This window comes from Helianthus annuus, chromosome 12 (genome assembly GCF_002127325.2).
Source record: "Helianthus annuus cultivar XRQ/B chromosome 12, HanXRQr2.0-SUNRISE, whole genome shotgun sequence".
NCBI classification, from domain to species: domain Eukaryota; kingdom Viridiplantae; phylum Streptophyta; class Magnoliopsida; order Asterales; family Asteraceae; genus Helianthus; species Helianthus annuus.
The window spans coordinates 133,947,388-133,968,773 of record NC_035444.2 but is presented as its reverse complement, the minus strand read 5'-3'; positions in this window follow the sequence as shown (position 1 = coordinate 133,968,773).

The window sequence follows — 21,386 nt, the reverse complement described above, 5'->3', positions numbered from 1 at the left end:
GCATATATGTATATATAGAAAAGAGTAAAAGTCACAATGATCGACGTTTTTGACCAACTTGTTTGCATGATTATGTTTAAGTAATTGTATCATCCTTATTCTGTGATAATTAATACTTGCTAAATATTTCCATTTCAGATGGACAACGAAGTAAATCAGGAAAACCAGAATAATGAGAATAACGGAAACCAAATAGATAACAGTGCCATCTAACATATAGTAGCATAAGGAATTATAGATGCTATGCCTTATATTATCAAGACTGTTAAGGAAGCAGAAAATAATGGAAGTAAACGCCAACACACTGAACCAAGTCATAGTGTGAATAATGATAACAGACCTATTATCCAAGCTCCAATTCCTAAAAGAAGAAGAACCGCTTCTTACGGTTGTTCTTATAAAGAATTATTGGCCTGCAAACCTATAGAATTCTCAGGCAATGAAGGAGCCATTGCAGCCTTATGTTGGATAGAAAAGACAGAAGTAGTCATAAAAATAAGTAAATGTGCAGATGAAGATAAGATTATGTTTGCTTCTAATCTTTTCAAGAATGCAGCCTTAGAATGGTGGAATACTATTCTCCAGCCTAGGGAAAGTGACAGAGTTTATAATATGGAATGGATCAACTTTAAGGAAATGGTTGAAAGAAAATTTTGTCCTCCTAATGAGAAGGAACAAATCGCCAATAAGTTCCTAAATCTTAAAATGACTGGAATAGACTGCAAAGGTTACACTATCATATTCTTTGAATATGCTAGGATAGTGCCAACCTTAGCCTCACCTAAACCAGTATTAATCTCCCGTTATATTTGGGGATTAATTAGTGAGATTAGACACGTAGTCACTGCAGCTAGACCACAAACCATAGAAAAGTAGTAGAACTAGCCAATACCCTAACCGATGAATTGGTACGTACCCAAGAGGAAAACCAAAGAAAGAACCTAGCTCAAAAACTTACCCAGGAATTTCGTTACGGTAATTCTTACCGTGGAAAAGGGACAGGTCCTTCGGCACCTTACTGTAAGTTTTGTAAAAAGAAGCACTCAGGGAAGTGTGTTGTGTCCTGCAACTTTTTCAAGTACCCAGGACATAAGGAGGAAGATTGTAGGAGAAAGGCCAATGCCAGAATATGCTACAATTGTGGAGAAGCTGGGCACATCAAACCAAACTGTCCGAAACTAGCTCTAGCCATGACCAACAAGGCTAAGACAACTGAAGCTCCTAAGAAGAATGCCAGAGCATTTGTTTTAAAGGCCAAGGAAGCCAAGATGATTCCGGATGTGATTGCCGGTACGTTCTTAGTTAATAACATATTTGCCAAAGTATTGTTTGACTTTAGTGCAAACCAAAGTTTTATCAATACTTCTTTCTACAAACTTCTTGACCAACCCTAAGTCAAACTTCAACAAGATTATGTGGTAGAGACAGCCAACGGAGAATCCATTAAGATAAGTGAATCTTGCAGGGAGCAAGAATAGAAATCCTGAACCATCATTTCATTGCTAACCTTTACCCAGTGAATCTGGCCGGTTTCGATGTTGTATTAAGAATGGATTGGTTAGTAGCCAATCATGTCAGTATTTTATGTGATCAAAAGTCAGTACAGGTAAGTATACCAAGTGGTGAAAAGATCACAATCCATGGAGATAAGCTAACCCGACCGACAAAACTCATCTCTGTGATGAAAGCTGTAAGTTATGAAAGGAAATGAGGAGTAGTATATATGATTTCTGTAATCATTAATACAAAAGGAAAAGAACTAAAAGATATTCCTGTAATATCTAAATTCTCAGACGTCTTTCCAGAAGAGTTACCTGGATTACCGCCTGATAGTGTCACACCCCAACCGATGGCGGAATCATCGGGGCGCGGCACTGAGCGAAACAGATTGTCCAGAAGTTTCCATAACAGCTATATTTACCAAATATTTAAAGTAACATGTCCCATACCATGTCATATAAGATAATACAATTATTATAGAAAAGATCTAGTCAAATAGTTCTGTTCCGACAACTCAGATTCTTATTACATACAATTGTTTATTGTTGACCTAGGTCTTTCCTAGCCTCGATTTCACAGCAAAGTAAGCAAATAAGCTTCCTAAGCACCTGTCACATACGTTAAAGTAAAAGTCAATACACATAGTGTAAACGTGAGCATACAAGTTTAATAGATATAGTAGAGTTCGAAATCGATTACGCATAACCAGCATGTACACAGTGTGAAATGAGGCATGTTAGTTATCGACATGAACCTATCGATACCAATGACTGCGGGTTGACTGCCCAAGGCAGTTTGCGATACACACTCACCACTGTGAGTCATGTAACTAATTGTCCTTAACAACCCCTGAGTGAACAGGTGCTGAGTCCAAACTATACTACTATCGTTGCTAAGGCAGGTAGACAACATTCCATGTGTAAACATAACAAACAAGCATTCATTAAGCCACGTATAACATGCGATAACGGTTAGCGTTTAAAGTATTGAGTAGTGTGTTCGATGTGATTTAGAATAAGTAACGTATGTAACACCCAAAAGTGCATAAAGCAAAAAGGGATCGAGTATACTCACAGCGGTTGATGGATTGAAGGGAGCGCTAGAGAGTAGCGTTAGCCAGAACAGATTGATAGCATAACGATAAGTGACGCGTAAATCGATACAAGTGTTAGTGGGTTGGACGACAATTCGATCGGATGGTAGTCCGATCGGACAGTCGGTCGCTCGAGTAACAGTCCGCTCGGATGGTCATCCGATCGGGTGACCTTTCGAGTGGATTGTTTCTTCCTTTGGGAAGGATGTGTTTGTGTACGATGGCTTGACTTTTGAAGTTTTCGTTGTATCATTTTGAAAACATAAAAGTATCTCTACCTTTCAGGTCGGTCGATCGAACGGACGTTCGATCGGACGACAACCCGATTGGTTGGACACTTTAGTAAGAAAAAGTTCACAGCAGATCGGTCACTCGATCGGGTGGTAGTCCGATCGGGTGGCAACCTTTGTGCATTGAACATGTTGAAGATTGTTTAAGTGTTGAAGTTTAAACATTACATGGTTGAGTGGTAGTCCGATCGGGTGGTAATCCGATCGGTCAGCCCTTCGTTCAATATTCATCCTTCAAGGTTTTGAAAGCAAAAGTTTAGTGTGGTGCCAAGGTGTAAATCGATCGGGTAACAACCCGTTCGGATGACAGTCCGATCGGACGGTAGCCCGATCGGACGGCATTCCATCCTGTTCGTTCCGTTCGTCTTACACTTGGTTGTTTTGATTGTTAGTCGTTTTATCGAGACGGCGTGATAACGTGTTAAGCAACAGAAACCTCGTCAATACTTGGTGCTCCTGATCGGACAGGAATCACCCAATCCAACCAGTAAACTGTTCGAGACGGTGTTCCCTCTTTAACCCGAAATCGGTAGTCTCATGGATAAAATCTGGATCTTGAACCAACACAACCACAAGAATGAGTAGAAGGTCAGTACGAGCTTCGATTCTATCGGTTTTGAGTGCATTGAGTGTAAAAGAGTTGAAAGAAAGTTGGAAAACCATCTTTCAATCCTTTTTACTGTGAATATGTTGGATCTATGAAAGATCTTTGTTGTTTTATGTGGAAATCGGTTAGATCTAAGTTGTTCTCGGTGGATTGAGGCCAAAACATGAAGTTCTTCAAGAAGACCATGATGACATCATCCTAGAACACCTCAAATCTACTGATTTCACGGTTAAAAGTTAAGATTTAAAAGATAGAAAGGTGTAGAATCAAGTGTAGATCAAAGATGTACAAGATTTAGGTTGAGATCTTACCGGAATTGCGAGGAATCGGAGGAAAAGTGGGATTGGAGCGTTGGTCAGACAGAGAGTGCCAAAAGTAGTAAGGTTGATGTGGAGAGGGGGTATTTATAGGGTTTCCCGAAGTGGAAAGAGTGGTTCGATCGGGCGACAGCCTGAATGACTGGCCGATCGATCGAGCAGTAGCTCGATCGAACTGTTGGTCGATTGCGAGTGATGCGAATGCAAGAGAGTTTCCTATTCAAATTACTTTTAATCCCAACTACTATATCAACACACAATCATCCTTAATTCACTTGCGTTTAGCGTTTGCGATTCGATTGCGATTGAGTTTCGATTGCGTTTCGATTAATCACCACAACATACATAAATAAGCAAGCACAAGTAACACATAAAAGGCACACACACGTATAACAATAGCCAAAATGCGTAATTTGAGTTGCGAGGGCGATTGCGAATAGCGGTAAGTGATAACGTGCGATAAACATCGAATAAACCTCGATTATTAATAAGTACTCCACATAATACAACTAACGTTAAGCATAAAATAGACTATTTACGAGTCAAAGAAGTCAAAACAGGAATTGAGCAAGGTGTGACAGATCGCAATTAGCAATCTCGTTTCCCTTTGACTTCAATCTTGACTTTGACCTTGACTTTCGAAACACGGGGTGTTACAGATAGAGAGCTTGAATTTAGAATTCACCTAATACCAGGAACGACACCGATTACCAAAGCACCATATCGATTAGCACCAATAGAGATGCAAGAACTGAAGAAACAATTGTACGAAATTCTTGACAAAGGTTTTATACAGCCAAGTTCATCACCGTGGGGAGCACCGGTGCTGTTTGTTAAGAAGAAAGACAGATCGATGTGTATGTGCATTGATTACCGAGAATTGAACAAGGTTACGATTAAAAATCGGTACCCACTACCAAGAATCGATGATCTATTCGATCAACTCCAAGTAGCTTGATTCTTTTCTAAGATCGACTTATGCTCCGGATATCATCAAATGAAAGTACAGGAAGAGGACATTCCTAAAACTGCTTTCAGAACAAGATACGGTCATTATGAATTTACCGGCATGCTATTTGGCGTAACCAATGCCCCAGCCGCATTTATGGACATGATGAACAGGATATGTAAACCATACCTGGATAAATTCATAATTGTCTTTATAGATGATATTCTAATTTACTCCAAGAGTAAAAAGGAACATGCAACGCATCTGCATACACTTCTTACATTATTGAGAAAAGAGAAGCTTTATGCTAAATTCTCAAAATGTGAATTTTGGTTACAAGAAGTGCAATTCCTTGGACATCTGGTTAATCATGAAGGAATTCATGTTGATCCCACAAAGGTCGAGGCGATTACTAAATGGAAAGTCCCTGAATCACCAACTTAAGTGCGCATTTTTCTTGGACTGGCAGGATATTATAGACGGTTTATTCGAGATTTTTCTAGAATAGTCATTCCATTAACAAAACTGACCTGCAAATCAGTTAAGTTTGAATGGGGACCAAAACAGGAAGAAGCTTTTAAGATTCTTAAGCAAAGGTTAACCAACGCACCCATACTCGCATTACCAGAAGGAATTGAAGACTTTATAGTGTACTGTGATGCGTCTAAGTTAGGATATGGATGTGTGTTGATGCAACGTCAAAAGGCTATAGCTTATGCTTCTAGACAACTTAAGAAACATGAAGAGAATTACACAACCCATGATCTAGAATTAGGAGCCATAGTTTTTGCCCTTAAGATTTGGAGACACTATTTATATGGAAATAAATTTGTAGTCTTCACCGATCATAAGAGTTTAAGTTATATTTTTGGGCAAAAAGAATTAAATATGAGACAAAGACGCTGGATGGAAGTTCTTAGTGACTATGATTGTGATATCCAGTATCATGCTAGGAAAGCCAATGTAGTAGCTGATGCTTTAAGTCGAAAGTTTCATGAAAATCCGAAACAAGTACGTTCTCTCAGATTAAATCTATAAGTAGATTTTGAACAAATTAGAGAGGTACAGGAAACAAAAATCAAGAACGATGCTGAAAATTTAAAAGGAATGATTAAGGAATTAGAACAAGGAACAGATGGAATTTGGAAGTTCCATAAGAAAAGGATGTGGATACCTAAACAAGGAAACCTACGCCATAGAATTCTAGAAGAAGCTCATAAGTCTAAGTATACGATACATCCCGGAAGTGATAAGATGTATCAAGATCTAAGAAAGAATTTCTGGTGGATAGGAATGAAAAAGGATATAGCAAACTATGTTGTTAAATGTCTAACTTGTTCACAAGTTAAAGCTGAGCATCAGAAACCCTCAAGATTATTGCAACAGTTAGAGATGCCAATATGGGAATTGATAACAATGGACTTTGTTACCAAATTACCCAAGTCAAGAAAAGGAAATGATACAATCTGGGTGATTGTTGACAGATTGACCAAATCTGCTCATTTCTTACCCATGAAGGAAACTTTCAGTATGGAACAGTTAGCCAAGCTATACGTAAATGAAATAGTTTCATTACATGGAATTCCTTTATCTAGAGTATCTGATAGAGATGCTCATTTCACTTCTCATTTTTGGACAAGTTTCCAAAAAGTAATTGGAACCAGATTAAATCTAAGCACATCTTATCATCCACAGACGGACGGACAAAGCGAAAGGACAATTCAGACGATGGAAGATATGCTTAGAGCCTGTGTAATTGATTTCGGAGGAAATTGGGATGACCATTTACCATTAATAGAATTTTCCTACAATAATAGCCATCATACTAGCATTTATGCTGCACCATTTGAAGCACTTTATGGTGCAGAACTCCAGTCTGTTGGGCAAAAATTGGAGAAAAGCAATTATCTGGACCAGAGATAGTACAAGAAATGACAGATAAGATAATTCAAGTCAAGGAAAGACTAAAAGCAGCACGAGATCATCAAAAGAGTTATGCATTTAACAGACAAATACCTTTAGAATTTCAAGTAGGAGATAAGGTACTATTAAAGGTTTCTCCATGGAAAGGAGTAGTCAGATTCGTTAAAAGAGGAAAGCTAAGCCCCAGGTATGTTGGACCTTTTGAGATTATTAGAAGAATAGGACCTGTAGCCTATCAGCTACAACTGCCAGAGGAAATGGTAGAAATACATGATGTGTTTCATGTGTGTAATCTCAAAAAGTGTTTAGCAGACGAATCGTTAGTAATACCTCTTAAGGACATAGAGGTAAATGAGAAACTTAAGTTCATCGAGAAACCCGTTCAGGTTGAAGATAGAAAGATCAAGAATCTCAAACACAAGAGATTAGTTCTAGTCAAAGTAAAATGGGATTCCAAGAGAGGACCAGAATACACTTGGGAACTCGAGTCAGAAATGCAAAGGAAATACCCACACCTGTTCCAGTAGATCTCGAGGACGAGATCTAAAACAAGGTGGGGAGGATATAACAAACCTCCTAAAATATTTTTGGACACTCCTAAATGTCCTAAAATATACCCCGTACGCGAGAAACGGGCCCGAAGTACCCTTACACTTAGAAAAATCAAGAAAAACCAAGTTTGGGTGTCGCTCGCGGGCCGCGACCCAGACCCTTGGTCCTTCGCGGGGCGCGACAGCCCTTGCTTGGTCAGCACACAGGGCTGCCACGCGTCAGGTGACACGACAAGCCTACCCCTTGACTCACCGGGCCTACAGCCGCCTTTCAGGCTCTCGCGGGCCGCGAAGGCCCTAGCTGTATCTCTCGCGGGGCGCGAGAGAGGGGTCGACCAACCTATAAAAGGGGGGCTTCGACTCATTTGAATTTCGTTCATTTCCCGAATTCTCTCTCAACTTCTTATAAGTAGAAATTCTACCCGGGAAAAATACCCACTATATAGCGAAGCTCTGCCTCGTTGTAACTACTATAACCCTGCTATTACCCTACATGATCGATCTAGGATTCCGTAATGCATGTCGGCTCTGCCCGACTCAGTCATTGGAATTTTGTCTCGTGTGTGTCACACCCTGTCTTTTGCGGAAGCATATGATGTGTGACTAGCTTGTTATCATTGCATTCGATCATAATAAACAACTACATGATTTAAAACGATGTTCATCCATTCGGAAAATTTTGAGGATCACAAACACTTGTCATTTAAGTTTTAAAACACAACCTTCATCCAGGTTACAATTCAACAAAAGTGGATGACATCTAAACTTGTAGTCTACTTCTAGTTACAACACTTGCGCCCAAGATCCATCCTGTCACCTGAAATACATGTAATTTTGGAAAACATCAACATAAAGTTGAGCGAGTTCATGCGTTTTGCATACCGAGTATGAAAACATGGTATGTATCTTGTATAAATAAAGTATTCTTGCAAAAATCAAGTTTTCTTGTGTACACCACGTACTAATTGAATGTTTGTACAAAGACATTTCGGCATGTGAGGACATATGGAGCATTAGTGTTGGCTCCTTTAAGGCATGTGAGGACTTATGGAGCATTAGTGTTGGCTCCTTTAACTATGTCGATTACCCTCGACTGTGTCGATTAACCTCGACTGTGTCAATTTCCCTTGACTGTGTCGATTACCCTCGACTGTGTCGATTTACCTCGACTGTGTCGATTTACCTCGACTGTGTCGATTTACCTCGACTAGGACACCGAAGCACTCAAGAGGTCACATAAGGACCATGAGTGGGGCTCGACCGTACCCGTTAGATCTAACCCTCGTCCCTAATTACTGAATGTTTTTAATGGCTTGGTACTAGTTTTCACCAAGACTTTATGGCATTTTTAGTATTAAGTCTATGCTCACATGATCTAGTAATTTCTAGGCATTTCTTAAAGCACATCATACTTGGTTCTCGTTCTCACCAAGTGTGCTTCTCGTATTTTTGTATTCTCGATTCGTATTGCACTCGGTACTCGTTCTCACCAAGAGTGCTTCTTGTATTTTTACTACTTGTAAAAAAATTATAATATTTGTAACATGTATTTCACCCCCGAGAGTTATAAAACCAAAAACAGTTAAAGAAAAGGGGGAGCATGAACTCACAACTTTGCGTTCCTGCGTCGTAAACTTCACCGGAGTTGCTTATCTAGCGTCGTGACCTAAACGCGTTTTATTAACGTTAGTCACTAGACTTGTATCGCACAAGTGCAAGTCACTATCTTTTGTATTTGTGTTCTTGTGTTAAAAATATTTATATTTTTAACTATTTGTCTTATATCATTTTCTCAAAAATAAATATACGTATCTTGTATTTTGCACCCGAATTATGTATTTTGTCCAAGTAATATATTTTCATAAATATATCCTCTTGTATGTGTCTAAGCATGTTGTATGTGTATTTTCATGTTTATACTGCTCATGAGTATTTAGTGTATCTTTACGTCTCAATACGCTAGCACGTATAACACATACTATATTCACTTAGCACAAAAGTTGGTGATAAAATAATATATATTTTTCTCTAAAAAATTTACATATTTATATCCACTTTTATTTTTGAAGAAATCCTCATTTCTTATCACCAAAAATTAGGGAAACCTTGGTAATACCTTTAAATACATTTTTAGGGAATAAGTTCTTCAAAAACTTATATTTTTCTAAGTGTCAAAATTTATAAAAATTTTGGCAGAGTTTCCCCTAAAAATGGAGCCCCATGTTTTCAAAACATGTGTTTATTTTCTTTTAAATCGTCAACAATCATCAACAACAATTATCAACAATAATCATCAACAACAATTATCAACAATAATCATCAACAACAATCACTAATTTTCCCTATTTCATGAACTTGCATATTTACAAAAATGTGTAGTAATTTACTAGCACATTTAGTAAGTCTTGTTATCTTTAAAAATAAGTTTAATTTCTTAAAAAAAAAAAAAAAAAAAAAAAACTTTATTTTTAAAGAATATGAAGTTCCACAACTTCTAGTCGGTTTTTACGAAAATTATTTCTTTGTTAAAACTTTTGTTACACTAGTGTTCGCACACTTGTTTGATCACAAAAAATCACTTTTGTTTGTGTAAGATCCAGATTAGAACATGTGATTTCTTTTGACGCTTGGTCTTTTGAAAATACCACTTGTGGACACATAGATCGGCTAGTTTTAGACACTATTTCATAAGTAAAAATACTTTTACACAAGTTCATGTTTCTTGTGTGGTAGAGTTTCACCTTTTAACCCTTGCACCATTTCAAACAAGCTTATGTCAAGATCCATGATCTTAACCAAACAGGGTTAAATGATGATCCGAGCTACCACAACGTAGATCGGGCCTAAATAATCACAAATTTCAATTACTACAACATTTACACAACTAGTGAGCTTTTAACCATCATTTTTCATGTTTTTAGTAGACTTTAATGCACCATTTTGTAAGATTTCGAGTTTTAATCATTACACATCACATTAACCACTTCAAAATAGCTCAAGAATGTGTTTTAAGCAACATACCACTAGCTCGAGGCTAGGGAAGTATCTAGACGCGAATGTGGTGGATAAAAGCTAGAGAAAGAGGTCTTTCGAGCTCCGAGTGCACCAAGCCTTCTTATGCGTGACACTTGACACTTGTATGATGTTGGAATGTGAAGAACAAAATCGAAAAATATGATGGATGATCAAGGGGTGTTCGGCCGAAAGTTTTTGAGGGAGAGGAGAGAGTAGTTTTGTGGTGTTGGGTGGTGAATTGTCTAGTGTGCCATCTCAAGGTATTTATAGACATTCCATATGGCATATTCCTAGCATATTCCTGGCATATTCCTGGAATATTCCTAGCATATTCCTGGCATATTCCTGGAATATTCCTAGCATATTCCTGGCATATTCCTGGCATATTTCTGGAATATTCCTAGCATATTCCTAGCATATTCTTTGGAATATTCCTAGGTTTTCTGCGTTGTCTGCGTTTTGCAGTGTAAGCACTGTGTCGCGTAGGAACACACGGTACGTGCTTAAACTTGAAAAAATAACGTTTTTAAGCGTTTTAATTTATTTTTCAACACGAACCTGATTAAAATAAAATTTTAATCATAACAGAATATTTGTGGGATTAAATATTATCCGGGCGGCCATCAACGTTCGTTTCGCAGTTTTGTCGCAATTAGTTCTGCTCTTAAAGTGTGTTTCGGGTGCTTTTTAGTGCTTATTTTTGCTTTCATATAGCATATATATTAAACCCTTGTATGTACTCTTGGGTTTTAATGTATTCTTGTTATTGGACCTACACCTAGGCTCCAATTTTATTGTCTGACTGCTTTCTGCAGTTCCGTTGACACAGTGTGTCTTACCGGTGAGTTTACTAATATTTTTAACGCAACGCTCTCGTTTTTGCATAAAGCAATATTTTGTAGTATAAAACGTACATGAATTCACTTGTATGGAATTCAGAAACTTATTTCTCTTGTAAACTAGATCATGTATGTTCATTAAGGCACAGATCACTGTTCATTTAGTGTACGGAATGTACGGAAAAGTGACGGTTGTCACAGTCTCCCCCCGTTAAAAGAATTTCGTCCCGAAATTCAAGCGATGCCATCGGTCGCAGGGGAGTTGTGAAACCAATATGGTCACTTATATTTGAAACACGTCTTTGTGTTCTCATGTCATGTATTTTATCATGCTCAAGTAAATCAATCATGTCTTTTCTGCATTTTGTGGACTATTGGTCTGAAACCTCAACAGGTTGTATAGTATATCATTGACGTGAATCTTATTTGTGGGAACTATGACTGTTCCTTGCGTCAGACTCCTCTAAAGACTAGACACATGAATGTGTCGCGATCACTACTGATCTTTTTCTGGAAGCTTCATCTTGTGAACAATGGTTCTGATCCCTACACCGGGGATTCAATCTTTTCGTTTTCCAATTCACACTATGCCCTTTCTAGGCGCGGCTCTCAATTTAGTCGTGCTTCTTGTCTCAAATTCTTACGATTTCTGCCTCTCGTCGGCGTAATCTTTCTGTGTTCTGCGGGCTGTCTTGATATAATCGCATATATGAACGACCTTGCCTCTAGATTTTTCCTGGACCATCTCGGCCAGTTGATCCATTATTCCCGGTCTCCGTTCAACACAACGGGAATTGACTCGTTACGTTCCATCTAAAGCTTTACACAAAGCGGTTTAGACGGCGGCGTGATAAATACTGTTGTAGGAAGACTCTACTAAGGGTAAGTGAGTGTTCCAACTTTTTATCAAAGTTTATCACACAAGCACGCATCTTGTTCATACAGTCTGCATCGTTCAACAGCTCAGTTCATATTCGAGTTCTTACGATCATCGGTGTGCTGCAATCCCTTGCGATCAGTAAAGATCGTGCAACGTTTTCTTTCAGGTAATAACGCCCAGTTTGCTGCGCGCAATGACTGTACCTATCTCAAGGATTCTTCTCATGATTCCTTAATCAATGTGCCACGTATGTAATGTCGTGGTCTTGTTGCATCGGCGTACAATCGAGACTTTATCGAGAGGCGTCACATAATTGCAACTCTAGCTCCTTAGCTCTTGGTTGCAGGGTTGGCATGAATCTCGTTCTTATCCATCATGGATCTGAAAGTTCTCACTTCGCGAATTCGAAATCCGCTTTTCGTCATCATAGCGCTTAACTGTTCTTTCTCTAAGAGTTGCAAGGTAAATTGCAGTTGTTGCTCACGACCTTCCTTGGTCATTGGCCATATGAGAATGTAGTCAATAAGTATATGGCTTATCTAGGTATGGCTTACACGTTCGATTTCATGAGGTCCATGAATATTGTCGATGCATGTGTTAGGCCAAATGGTACGACAAGGAACTCGTAACTTCCAAAGCGAGTCCTAAAGGTCGTTTCAGGGACACTTCCTTCTGGTATACACAGTCATGGACATCCTGTCCTCAAGTTGATCCTTGGGTGGCAACTAGGATCTTATGATTTTGTCTGTTTATGTTGCCAGTCGTTGGCAAAGGATTCTGATTCTCAATTCTCAGGAATTTACGCAAAATGGAACTGCCAACTTTCTCCTCATATCCCTAACTAAAGGCGTCATGTCCTTAACTTCCTCTGTCTGGTAGCTCTTGCAGTTACGTCCGGAGCTCATGCTTTACGGACGAAGTTAGTCGGTAAGACATTATTCGACACTGGTGCTGCTCTTGGCACGTGGTTTATCCTAAACTTCTATTGACGCTGCGAAGGGGCATTTCTGGCAAGTCTTTTGAAAAGGCTACTAGAACTTCTTCCATCGCGGGGATGTTCCCAGGTTCTGCAGTCTACTCAGAGGCATTTCTATGCCTCTTCGACCAATGAAGGATGTCGTAGATCTGCCGCCTTATGGGGTCTAGCATCCTTGCGCCTATTACAGTAAAGTTGGGTTTCATCATTCGCACGAGGGATGCGTCTGATTTTCTCGTATTGACGACTTCAGCTGCATACTTGGATTTCCGATCCATGCTGATTATTATGACCTCACGAGTCAATGGTAACAGAAGGTTACGGCCCTCTGAGTGCCTAATCACGATCCTTAATCGCTTCGACTGTTTAAGCTATCCTTCTATATGCCCATTTCTAAAGACTACGGGACGTCTATCTTACTTAAGACTAGGCCAAGAAGTTTCTTAAGTTCTAAGCATGCAAGGTTAAGGTTGATGCCAGTATTAGAAATAGATGCATAAGGGTGGTTAATAGGGAACGTACCCGTAACCGCATCTGGATCCTAGCGTGGTTCACGAGTTTCGATCGTGAAAACCCTTCCTTGCTTGTTTCTTCTATGGGCAATCTTTCCTAAAGTGCCCTGCTTCACCACATTTGTAGCAACCGGGTATTCTCTTATTTCTTCCATCTGGGTCCTTCGCCCAACAGGCGTCCCTGTTGTGCCCTTCTTTTCCACACTTTCCACACCTAGGCTTCAGACATCGACCTTTTTGGTGAAAAGTGCATTCTCTGCACCTCGGCTTAGTCCCCGAGTAAACATTACCACGTGCCCCATTAATGGCTCCATCAGTGCTCCTGCCATGTGGCGAATTCACTTTCTTTCTTTTGTTTGCTTTAGAGCTTCCATAGTTGAGTTGGGTGCTCATCTTTAGGTTTGAGGACTTCCTCTTCTTGTTGCTTGACGACTCCACATGAGTCTCTTTCTTGTTATCCTCAGATTTCGAAAATTTTCCCGCACGTAGAGCCTCTTCAGTAAGGGTGACACTCATATCGATAGCCTCTGGGATGGTTGAGGGTTTTGAGGTAGTAACCATGCCCCTAATCTGGGGTGCAAGTCCCCAAATGAATCGTTCTATCCTCTTGAATTCCGGCTTGACTAGGTAGGGGACGACCCTAGACAAGTCGTGAAATCGCTGGACGTATTCAGGAATCTTCGGTCCGTCCATTTTCAAATTCCAGAACTCCACCTCAAGCTTCTGGATTTCAGTCCTAGAACAGTATTTCTTTTCCATCATTTCCTTGAGCTCGTCCCAGCTCAGTGCATAAGCAGCATCTGCACCAAGGGTCTGAACCTGAAGGTTCCACCATGAGAGTGCGCCATCCAGAAATAACCCTGAGATATAGGTAACGCTTTGTTGGGGTGAACAGTTACTCATTCTTAGAACTGAGTCCGTCTTTTCTGTCCAACGAACAAATGCAACGGCACCTCCTGTGCCATCAAAATTCAAAGGCTTGCAGTCCAGGAACTGTTTATAGGTGCAGCCAGTTGGAGGGTTATTCTCAGTCGTGCCATTGATGTGCTTAGAGCGGAGGGCTTCATGTCGTGCAATTGCCTGCGAGATGCATTCTTGCAGCTCGGCTTCTGTTCTTGGTAGCGTACTGGTGTTTGTGTCTCGCCTGGGCAGCATTCCCTTCTGCCAAAACGGTATGAAGTAGGTTAGGCAACATTCCAGGTGTCTATGAGGTACATAGCACCATAAGCCATTATGTAATCACCCAATTTCACATGTATACATAAATACTCAATGTATGAGCGGGAAACAGTTACTGAGCCTTCACTTAGGCTTGCCAACTTGGCTTAAAACGAACTTGAGGTTACATTGCCTCGGTCATTTAGGTTTCAGTTATTTCCCGCTACATTGGTTTTCTTAGGTTTTTGGCTTTACTGGGGCGTACATTTTCCCTTAAAGGGGGTTGCTCGTGTATGGGTGATAGAGAGTGCAAAGTCGCTGAATCTCTTGATTGTTTCTCATCTTCACTTGCTTAAATGTCGTTTTCCTCAAACGTCTGGTACGCAGGTAGAAGTGTTAGTCACGAAGTAGGCTGAGACAGGCTTCCTACTTTCTTACGTGCTAAAGCACTGATCTTTGTGATGTTCTACCAGATGAAGGTGAGGACACCTATACATTGAATTTGGTGTGGTTTTCATTAGCTCGACCCGTAGAGTCCACCAGGATTTCTGTGCACTACAAGTCGTTATTACGTGGGCCCCCGTAATAATAAATTGTCTTGCACAGTTACCCCAATTTTCTCTCGTCCAAGCAGATGATTGATCTAGGAGGGGACACTACTGTCCTTACACTCCTTGCCATGGAAAGGACCATTGCGGAGGTCCATGCGCTAACATTCGTTACTGTTATGCGCGTATAGGCACGATGATTAGATGGAATAGGAATGGAGAGAATTCCTAGTAGTTGGAGGGGCACCTTCGTGATGAATACTTCATCTTCCTTTTCTAGTCAAGTATGTTGTCAATTTTGCTTCACATAATCCGGAGGGATCTCGTCCCGTTGATTAAGAGTTCGTTCAAGGTCGCCGCCTCTGCCTCGTCATCACCACCGTAGTTTGGCATCTTCACGTTCGAGAGGGAAGAGCAGCCATCTCCTACGGAAGTAAGCTCAGAGTCTTGTCTGGTAATCACTCCCAGCCACGAGCTTTGCAAAGGACGTGAGGTCGATAGCTTCATCGTGCGAGTCACGTACCGTAATAGGAGTCGGAGTCGAAAGAATTTTTATTCACGTCAATAATCATTCCGTACACTTATTCGTATGCATGAATACAAATAACAAATATGCTACTTAGCGTAATCAAGTAACTTAATGCATTATACCACGTATAACTCTCGTTTTGGGGGGGGGGGTCATTTTGTCAAGTCTAACTTTTGTAGACTATGCCTTGGTTGGCACCTTACTTTATGGGTATTCCTCACTAATGTCCTTGCCTTGTCTTTTCTTTGAAAAGTGTCTGACTCGTGGATCTTGGCGCTTTCATGAATGCAATGAAAACCATTTTGTAAAATGTTTTTGTGAAAGCACTTTAGTGATTGTAGTCTAGACTCGAGAAGGAATCCTAGTTCACTACAATCGAAGCTCTGATACCAAACTGTCACACCCTGTCTTTTGCGGAAGCATATGATGTGTGACTAGCTTGTTATCATTGCATTCGATCATAATAAACAACTACATGATTTAAAACGATGTTCATCCATTCGGAAAATTTTGAGGATCACAAACACTTGTCATTTAAGTTTTAAAACACAACCTTCATCCAGGTTACAATTCAACAAAAGTGGATGACATCTAAACTTGTAGTCTACTTCTAGTTACAACACTTGCGCCCAAGATCCATCCTGTCACCTGAAATACATGTAATTTTGGAAAACATCAACATAAAGTTGAGCGAGTTCATGCGTTTTGCATACCGAGTATGAAAACATGGTATGTATCTTGTATAAATAAAGTATTCTTGCAAAAATCAAGTTTTCTTGTGTACACCACGTACTAATTGAATGTTTGTACAAAGACATTTCGGCATGTGAGGACATATGGAGCATTAGTGTTGGCTCCTTTAAGGCATGTGAGGACTTATGGAGCATTAGTGTTGGCTCCTTTAACTATGTCGATTACCCTCGACTGTGTCGATTAACCTCGACTGTGTCAATTTCCCTTGACTGTGTCGATTACCCTCGACTGTGTCGATTTACCTCGACTGTGTCGATTTACCTCGACTGTGTCGATTTACCTCGACTAGGACACCGAAGCACTCAAGAGGTCACATAAGGACCATGAGTGGGGCTCGACCGTACCCGTTAGATCTAACCCTCGTCCCTAATTACTGAATGTTTTTAATGGCTTGGTACTAGTTTTCACCAAGACTTTATGGCATTTTTAGTATTAAGTCTATGCTCACATGATCTAGTAATTTCTAGGCATTTCTTAAAGCACATCATACTTGGTTCTCGTTCTCACCAAGTGTGCTTCTCGTATTTTTGTATTCTCGATTCGTATTGCACTCGGTACTCGTTCTCACCAAGAGTGCTTCTTGTATTTTTACTACTTGTAAAAAAATTATAATATTTGTAACATGTATTTCACCCCCGAGAGTTATAAAACCAAAAACAGTTAAAGAAAAGGGGGAGCATGAACTCACAACTTTGCGTTCCTGCGTCGTAAACTTCACCGGAGTTGCTTATCTAGCGTCGTGACCTAAACGCGTTTTATTAACGTTAGTCACTAGACTTGTATCGCACAAGTGCAAGTCACTATCTTTTGTATTTGTGTTCTTGTGTTAAAAATATTTATATTTTTAACTATTTGTCTTATATCATTTTCTCAAAAATAAATATACGTATCTTGTATTTTGCACCCGAATTATGTATTTTGTCCAAGTAATATATTTTCATAAATATATCCTCTTGTATGTGTCTAAGCATGTTGTATGTGTATTTTCATGTTTATACTGCTCATGAGTATTTAGTGTATCTTTACGTCTCAATACGCTAGCACGTATAACACATACTATATTCACTTAGCACAAAAGTTGGTGATAAAATAATATATATTTTTCTCTAAAAAATTTACATATTTATATCCACTTTTATTTTTGAAGAAATCCTCATTTCTTATCACCAAAAATTAGGGAAACCTTGGTAATACCTTTAAATACATTTTTAGGGAATAAGTTCTTCAAAAACTTATATTTTTCTAAGTGTCAAAATTTATAAAAATTTTGGCAGAGTTTCCCCTAAAAATGGAGGTTTCCCATGTTTTCAAAACATGTGTTTATTTTCTTTTAAATCGTCAACAATCATCAACAACAATTATCAACAATAATCATCAACAACAATTATCAACAATAATCATCAACAACAATCACTAATTTTCCCCATTTCATGAACTTGCATATTTACAAAAATGTGTAGTAATTTACTAGCACATTTAGTAAGTCTTGTTATCTTTAAAAATAAGTTTAATTTCTTAAAAAAAAAAAAAAAAAAAAAAAAAAAAACTTTATTTTTAAAGAATATGAAGTTCCACAACTTCTAGTCGGTTTTTACGAAAATTATTTCTTTGTTAAAACTTTTGTTACACTAGTGTTCGCACACTTGTTTGATCACAAAAAATCACTTTTGTTTGTGTAAGATCCAGATTAGAACATGTGATTTCTTTTGACGCTTGGTCTTTTGAAAATACCACTTGTGGACACATAGATCGGCTAGTTTAGACACTATTTCATAAGTAAAAATACTTTTACACAAGTTCATGTTTCTTGTGTGGTAGAGTTTCACCTTTTAACCCTTGCACCATTTCAAACAAGCTTATGTCAAGATCCATGATCTTAACCAAACAGGGTTAAATGATGATCCGAGCTACCACAACGTAGATCGGGCCTAAATAATCACAAATTTCAATTACTACAACATTTACACAACTAGTGAGCTTTTAACCATCATTTTTCATGTTTTTAGTAGACTTTAATGCACCATTTTGTAAGATTTCGAGTTTTAATCATTACACATCACATTAACCACTTCAAAATAGCTCAAGAATGTGTTTTAAGCAACATACCACTAGCTCGAGGCTAGGGAAGTATCTAGACGCGAATGTGGTGGATAAAAGCTAGAGAAAGAGGTCCTTCGAGCTCCGAGTGCACCAAGCCTTCTTATGCGTGACACTTGACACTTGTATGATGTTGGAATGTGAAGAACAAAATCGAAAAATATGATGGATGATCAAGGGGTGTTCGGCCGAAAGTTTTTGAGGGAGAGGAGAGAGTAGTTTTGTGATGTTGGGTGGTGAATTGTCTAGTGTGCCATCTCAAGGTATTTATAGACATTCCATATGGCATATTCCTAGCATATTCCTGGCATATTCCTGGAATATTCCTAGCATATTCCTGGCATATTCCTGGAATATTCCTAGCATATTCCTGGCATATTCCTGGCATATTTCTGGAATATTCCTAGCATATTCCTAGCATATTCTTTGGAATATTCCTAGGTTTTCTGCGTTGTCTGCGTTTTGCAGTGTAAGCACTGTGTCGCGTAGGAACACACGGTACGTGCTTAAACTTGAAAAAATAACGTTTTTAAGCGTTTTAATTTATTTTTCAACACGAACCTGATTAAAATAAAATTTTAATCATAACAGAATATTTGTGGGATTAAATATTATCCGGACGGCCATCAACGTTCGTTTCGCAGTTTTGTCGCAATTAGTTATGCTCTTAAAGTGTGTTTCGGGTGCTTTTTAGTGCTTATTTTTGCTTTCATATAGCATATATATTAAACCCTTGTATGTACTCTTGGGTTTTAATGTATTCTTGTTATTGGACCTACACCTAGGCTCCAATTTTATTGTCTGACTGCTTTCTGCAGTTCCGTTGACACAGTGTGTCTTACCGGTGAGTTTACTAATATTTTTAACGCAACGCTCTCGTTTTTGCATAAAGCAATATTTTGTAGTATAAAACGTACATGAATTCACTTGTATGGAATTCAGAAACTTATTTCTCTTGTAAACTAGATCATGTATGTTCATTAAGGCACAGATCACTGTTCATTTAGTGTACGGAATGTACGGAAAAGTGACGGTTGTCACAGTGTGTACACCCGATTGATCTAGGATTCCGTAATGCATGTTGGCTCTGCCCGACTCACTCATTGGAATTCTGTCTCGAGTTGTACGGTTAATGTGATTTGGGTTATTTTACTAACACGTGTGCACTGTTGAATTTTAATAGATAATAACCAGGAGAATCACCAGGAAGCCATAATAGTATCACCTAAGTCAACAAAGTAAGTACATTCACTTTTTCTCACTATTTGAAAGTACATTTTGTGAGTCAAAATGTTTTACCAAAACCTCAAATGTTTTCAAATTACAATTACAGTGATTAAGTCTTTGTAATTCTACAATTGCTGCCAGTATTATGGGGTATGTATACAGTACTTGATAACCTTCACAATTGGGCCAGGGTATCCAATGTGTGATATGACCATAGTCACAGATCTGTCGAGTGACACGTACTGACCGAGTTATTGTGTAGATATAAACATTGTAATCACCTTTAATACTGTAATGTGTAAACAACTGATGCTTTACCAAAATGGAATGTACTCTCCAGTATTTCTAGCTGATAAAATGTTTTCAAAACGCGTTTCAGGTAACACAATGTGAAAGCCAAATAGAAGCCAGCTGGAGAACACTAAAGTCGGCTTTTATCTAAATAAGAAGAAGTTTTTGTTTTCAATAATTAGGGTTTATCCCTACATATGTATTGTCAAATGAAGTCGGCTTTTATCCCAATAAATTATTATTATTATAAAAGTTTGGTGTTTTACGCTGATAAACATATTTCCTAACTACGGTCCTGATGTATTCCGTTGCTAAATTAATAAACACTGATACCACTAATACTGCGCGCTCGCGGCGCCCGCTCCCGGGGTAGGGGTCGGGGGCTGCGACAACTTTACTATCCACAACATTAAGTAACTGAATATATTCATATACTGAATTTTTAAATGAATCAATGATGCAGCCAATGCTTACCTGGTTCATTATCTCCTCAAAAAGCCCAGGGCAAAATTGTCTTTTGCTTATGAGGGAACGAGATGAGAGTTGGTAAAGGGATGGAAGTGAAACGGGCCGGTGGGATCGATTATATTTTAGGCAACAGCCCGCCCAATGGAGCTGAGTTAACTGTAGACGCTCATGTTCTTCCAACAACTTCAGGTACATCAGATGATGCGATAAAAATTCTTCAATACATAAATTCGACAAAAACCTGAACGTATATTTATCCGGGGAAACGCGTGATTACAAGCTAAACCCGCTCCGTTAATGGCTGCATTCTCGCTTTTATGATGAAATGTATTGACTACTTTTGATTACTTGTTTAGGCTGATTATTTGTTTAGTTGTAAAATCAGATTTCAAATGCATCAACATGCAAGATTTGTGAGAATAACTCATGACTAATTTAATATTAATTAATCAAAAGAAAAACTAAACTAAAAATTATAATATCTATACATCTATCTATACTTTCTAATAAAATGTGGTATGCATGGTTTTCTAAAAACCACAAGTGTTTGCACACGGGTTTCACATCTAGTGATAATAATAGTAGTAGTTAGTATTAAATGAATTTATAAAGTGTAGTGTTTATTAAAATTTAAATTTAACTATACAGATTATTTTATAGTTTGCTAATACTCTAAAGGAAGAAAAGTAAATATGTTGGATACAATAAAAACTTGTATATAGACCTATTGGTGCGTGCAACTAAATGGCATGCACCCATTGGTCTTAAAATTGAATGGTAAATTTGTGATTGCCCGGTCACGGGTAAAGGTAAGGCTGTCTACATCTCACCTTCCTCAGACCCTATGTTGGTTTTGCTATTGG